The sequence below is a fragment of the Solanum dulcamara genome, chromosome 10 (genome assembly GCF_947179165.1).
Source record: "Solanum dulcamara chromosome 10, daSolDulc1.2, whole genome shotgun sequence".
Lineage (NCBI taxonomy): Eukaryota > Viridiplantae > Streptophyta > Magnoliopsida > Solanales > Solanaceae > Solanum > Solanum dulcamara.
The window spans coordinates 44,083,084-44,089,480 of record NC_077246.1 but is presented as its reverse complement, the minus strand read 5'-3'; the positions used below and the strand labels follow the sequence as shown (position 1 = coordinate 44,089,480).

The following is a 6,397-nucleotide window of genomic DNA, read 5'->3' as shown; positions in this document are numbered from 1 at the left end:
TACTCGCCATCCTGTAGTAACAACTAGTTTTGCTAGTTTTACTTAGACCCTTTCACAATTTCCCTTACCCCCGCTTGTAATCCTCTAGACCCATTATCCTGTGTCATTCTTTACCTTTACAAGATTATGAGAGGGTACAAGAAGTATCCTAGCATTACTTCGCTATTTCTCATATTTTACCCTACCTTTTCTCCCTTATCCTACATTCGATGTCGAGGGAGATCTTTGGTCCAATTATGGCCATGTCTTGCTTCACCCGTAGTACTAATTCCATCTCGGTAGTTTGGCTTAACCTATCTTTGCACCTCTCGGTAGTTAATTATAACTTGAGCTCCTTCTCCTGGGATAATAGCTATGGGAACTCTGTAAGGTCCTACCACTCCTTTAACTTATAATTTTACATCGTCTCGGATGAGTATGTAGTCTTTGATCGAAGGAGCAAGGGTTAAATATCGTTAATCCACAAGTAACATTCCCTCCAGAGTAATCTGGCGCTGGAGTGCGAAGTGAGTCTTGTAGTCCTGGCCATATTGTGGAATTTTCAGCCTTGGGTATTACTTTCTGTCATTCATAAATTACATCAGCTCATACCCTTACCTTTTGGGTTTTGCTTTTTCGCCCTTAGAATTGGCTGCCAAGTGGTGTCGAAATTCCCTTGCCCACTGGCCTACATAGTTATTCTGTGGTTTTCTACTCATTAACTGGTTCTACGTTAAAGAGCTATGGAATTTGAGTGCGTCGTCAGTTAGCTAATCCTTCTTGTTTTGCTTAAGCCCTAGCTACAATTTCCTTAACGTATCTTATAATACTCTGGGTACATAATCTCATCTCGTTTCTCCATCGCTAGTTCAGATTCTTCCATCTCACGTGATCATACCAGCACTAACGCATTAAGTTCCATCAGAATTTTGAAGTTAAGCATGTTGGGGCGAGAGTAATATTGGGATGGGTGACCTCCCTGGGAAGTCTTCGTGTTGCATTTCATTGTAATCCTTGCCATAATATATGGGGCACTCAACTTAGCTCCAGATTTACCTCAGCATTGTCTCGCGAGTCTTTATGTTTTGCCTTGTCCTTTCGTCTGTTATCTTGCATCCAGTATCGGCGTATACCTTTAGCTACACTATTCTCTATTCACTTTTTCTCCTCATTTTCTACCACAGGAGGCTTTCTATTCCTTTTTCTTTGGTTATTTATCTATCGCACATCATTTGCGACTAACTTTATAACCAACGTTTTGTGCTTTTGGTCTAGCATGCTGTCATTATCCTTCGTAATGTCTCTTAAGTTGGTGGATATCCTTTCATGGTTACACTCTTCTGTTTTTATATGCAACCGCCTTTTAGTGTTATGTTATTCAGGGTCTCGTCACAAACATCTTACCGCTACCTTATGTAGCATTCTAGCTTCTATCCAATTATTGGTAGCTTTCAAACCTTGCCAACTTGGTTCAGCAAGATATCTTATTGGAGTTTAGACATCTATCTCACATATATTGCTATATCAATTGCCTCCTCCTTACTTTTGCCATTTTCTCATTAACTTCCCCCCTTTAGAGAGTACTCGTACTTTCCTCTGTTTGTATTTGTAGTCGTTCCAATTTCAATTAGGTAGTACTAGTATTCTGACGATAACTATTCCAGATTTTCTTGAAGTAGTGGATTTGTCCCAACCTGTATTCTTTGTTTCTTAGGATGAATGGGAGTTGTGCCATTTATTCCTTAAGTTTGCCGTCTTCGTCCCTTAAGAGTTCTATTATTTTTTGGGGCGACATTATGTACATGCATCATTTTTTTGTATCTTAAGCTCCATGCTCTCACTGCGTTCTCAACGCAGGATTTTAACTTAGTCAACGCATACTAAGTGCGCCTTACTAGTGGTCCCACTTTATCCCTGCATACTTTTATCGTACTGTTCAATTGCATACTTACATATCCTCCTTTTAATTCGTATTCGTGTTCAGTTCCTGACATCTCTTTGAGGTGCTTCTGTTAGAAGTTCTTTTCCCAATTAGTCGGTGGAAAACTATAAACTGTTATCATGAACCATTTTCCAACCATTGTGGAAAGAAACCAAAACCTCCTAAACATCACAGTACTTCCCTGTTAATACTTGCCCGACTTGGTCTCCTTCCAAGTTTATCCTCAAGTTATGAATAACTCATCTAATTTATGATAGGAATTGAGGGCTTGGGACATTCAAAAAGAGTGAAGCTCAATTACAGAACTGCGCTGCTCAGAGAGACTTTTATTTCTTCAAAATAAACTTCCCCAAGTAAAGAGGGTGTCCCTTATCGACGACCTGAAGAGTACCTCTTACATCTTTAATTTGGCATAATATGGGCCTTGGTATCAATTTCCAAGACATGTTATAAGCTATGTTTTACTCCCTTTTTCTTATTCTAGGAAAATTTAGGCAGAGTTTCCTCTACATTTCTTACTTATCCCAAAACCTGCACGCAAAAAATACCAACAATGCCTCACATGGCCAACACATATATATATACATATCATATCACAGCCGCACAGGGCTTTCAATGTCATCTCATATCGCAGCCACACAGGGCTTTCAACGTCAATAATAATATAAAAATACTTGACTTACCTCATATGTCCAACTTCAAACTGCATCTGTTGCACTTTCTGTCTGCTTTCCTTTCAGGTTTCAACTTTACGTTTCAGTAGTACTTCAATACCTTACCCGATGGATATCTTCCGTGGCTTTACTTTACTTACCTGCATGCTTCATGACGTCCCATGTCATTAATTACTTCCTTCTATTGATGTCGTCCTTCTGTTAAGATCCAAGGTTAGTATAAGGAATTTTCCTATGACTCGGATCTAAAGCATGATCTTAGATGTAGAAGAAAGGTAACATCCTAAATATCTTATAGCTTCCTGTTTATCGATATGGCGCACAACACATTGATAACCAAGACTCTACTAGACACGGTCTGCAGACACTCCAAGGATGAACTGCTCTGATACCACTTCTGTCACGACCTAACCCCGTAGGCCGCGACTGGGGTCTGACCTGGACCCCCCATATATATATCTATCACCTGTGGTCACATTGAACTGTAAATAAAATAATATTATGTAATAGAGCCCCACTAGTGATAACATTTTCTTAAACCTGTAGCCCTTTTTGTTTGTATTGCAACATAATAGGGCACGCAAGTCGACAAGGATGCCATAATATAATAACATATATCATATATCATGTAGACCCAGCTAAATCAAAATGACATACACAATCCACATATACATGTCTGCTGACTTCTAAAAATATAAATGACAACATATGGCGGGACTGGGCCCCCGTCGTACTCCCAAATGGACAAAACAATTTTATACATCAGTGGACAGTATCAAAAACTAGGCCCTGATATAATGGAGCCTCTTCTAGCTGAGATGCATAGAATCCTAAGCTGATGGACTCCCAAAACCTGTATCTGTACCTACGGGCATGAATGCAGCCCGCCGAGAAAGGGGGTCAGTATGACATATGTACTGAGTATGTAAAATGTAACATAATACGCTAGAGGTATATTCAAAATAGAGAAGCAGGGGAACAAATTATCAAATCAAAGATATGTACCTAAACTTTGTGAATCACAAAAGCATGCATGCTCAATTTATACAATATAGCCGGCCCTTTCAGGGACCCAGCGAATATCATCAGTAGGACCATCATAGGCCCGGTGCTATCACCACCATTTTTCAACACATCATCATCATACATATATACATACATACCTGACCCTCTAGTAAGGGCTCGGTGAGCAATGCAGTGAGTTGTACAAGATAACGGACCCGGCCCGGGACTCGATGAAAGAAGTGTTACAGTATACACGAGTTGATTAGTGAGTAACTATATGCAATTTAAATCAATATCAGAGACCCTATAGAATAAGAAAGTTTAGCTTTTGTTGGAGGACCCGAGTAACGAAGTAGTCATCTCGAGCATCCTCTAAATGCTATTATAGGCTGTCTCAAAAATAATCTCGGGGACCCTAGACATGTATTAATGTAGGGCCAAATAATTTATGGAATCAAAACACATAGTCTCGTATAGCCTTTACGACTTGGAGCCTATACATTTGGAACCTCTTTAACATATGGGAGTTTCTAGGGAAATAGTTCAACTACTATAGGAGTTCAATTCAGAAGTAATTAAGAGATGTTTGAGAATGGAGTTACTCTGGATCTTATATCATATTCAACTTACAACTAAGACAAAGACATGCCTAAAAGAAGAAAAAGAATAAGCTCTATATAGTGTGTACTTTCCCTCATGTGATCTGCATATACATATTTCGTACCCATCCCATCATGGGGCTCGGTGAACCACTATGGCATCGTAATCTCATTTACGTATCAAATACATCTCAATGGAAAGGAGAGATAGCCACTCACACACTACATTATAACACATAGAATCCCTACTAGGCAATACTTAATCTTTACAGGAACTCTAATACTGAACAGTGGATAGGGGTTATGAGGCGTACTTGGAATTCTGGGAATGGAATTATCCCCACACTTCATATACAATTCACTTAAGGCTAAACATGCCAAAAGAAAGTTCCACATACCTTGTTTGAATTATTCCTTATCCTATTTTCCTCATCGTCTTTCGAACCTATTCAACATGAAATTAATATGAATATCAACCCCTTTTAACTTTCTAGCACCATAGGTTACACCTTAGTATTAATGGAATCTATTTCCTTAGTCATTTCCCCGACTAGTTCTGTTATTCTCTAAGGTGTCGACAAAACTTGGGCAGCACCTCCCCTATAATGTGCCCTATCCAAATTTCCAATTAGGTCCCTAATACCTACAGCCAAACAGCAACAACAACCTGCATCAATTCACACCAACAATATAAAACATAAACTCCAAATGACTCATTCAAAAAGATGATATAAAAATAGGGCGTCTAGTCTTTATTTTGTAACGCCTTTAATTATACGCAATGGGTGGTCATGTGGATTTGAACATAAGATCCCTAACCCACATTAGAACATATTTAGGCCCTGAAACATCAATCCACACCCCTGCAGCATCACCTCACAAGAGCAATACTTTATTTTGACGACAATTCAACTATAGTGACTCCAATTTTGCTTATTTCGAACACCGAACTTTTCAAACATTTTACCTAACTTACAGAAGCCCATAAGGCGTTTAATACACCCTAATTTAACATCATAAACTTCAAATTAGAGGAAAAGAACTTACCTTTCCCGAAATTGGCTAGAACTTGCCGAAATTGTGCCTCGGAACTTTCTTTAGCGCGTTGTAATGTCGTGGAAGCTTGCTGTCCGATTTTTTGCTGCACCAAAACTTAATTTTATACTACTAATACCTCCATATCATCGTATTATACTCTAAGTAATTAATTCACGGAATGGAAATGGGACTTACCCCTTGTTTTCTTTCCAAACCCATACCTCCCTCTTTGTTGTTCCTAAGGTTTTCCTTCAACTTCTCCTTATATCTTCCAGGTTCTAAGCTGAATAACTGATTCCATAAGCATCACAATATACATATATACACCCCCACGTATTTTAGGAACACTGTAGATAATTAATTCGCGGAGAAAAAATGAAGAACTCACCTTAAATTCTTAGAAACCATGGCTGCCTTTTTCTCTTCCTCTCTACGTTTTTCTTTTCTTGTTCTTGGCTGAAAGTTTTGCTAAAAATGAGATACTTAGTCTTAATACACATATATATACCTTGTAATAAGGTGCCACATGGCATCCCCTTAGGGTGACACATGGCATCCTCCTAGAATGCCACCTAGGTTCATGTGGCCTATCATATGCCGCCACGTGGCAGAGGGGTCCACCCTCCCAAGAAGGCAGGTGAGTCACTGCTTGCTTTTTACCTGCTTGCTTGAGGTTCTTTCTTGTCACCTGCTTGCTTGACTTTCGTAAGTTCAGAAACTAGTTTTTGCTCTCTCTCATAGGTTCGTAATCTTACTTTATTTTAAGAGTCTATGTAATCCATGATACACAAGCTTGGTACGTAATCCAATAGCATAAGTATATAAGACTTCAAAGTTAGTAGCTTACATAGGTAAATCGAGTTCTATGACTCATTACTTGGCCTCCAATTCCTTCCGGATTCTTATGACTCCATTTCCAACCTTCTCTACTATGGAGTATCACATTCTCCCTTTCTTAGAGTCGTTTGATAGTGTCGTAGCATATCCGGCTCACATGATAATGTCCAAGGAACTTATGAGACATTCCGAGTTTTTGGAAAAAAAAGGGTGGGGTGTAACATGAAACTTGTCATTTCTTACTCCATTCTTAACTAATAAGTTTGATACATTTCCCAAAATATTAGTAGAGCCTTATTTGGTGTCTACCCCCGTGGGTGAGT

At 39.0% G+C, this 6,397-nt stretch overlaps 1 pseudogene; it reads left to right on the top strand.

Moving 5' to 3' along the window:
• Positions 1-863: 863 nt before the first annotated feature.
• Positions 864-983, top strand: LOC129871782 (5S ribosomal RNA; annotated as a pseudogene).
• The last annotated feature ends 5,414 nt before the right edge of the window (positions 984-6,397 follow it).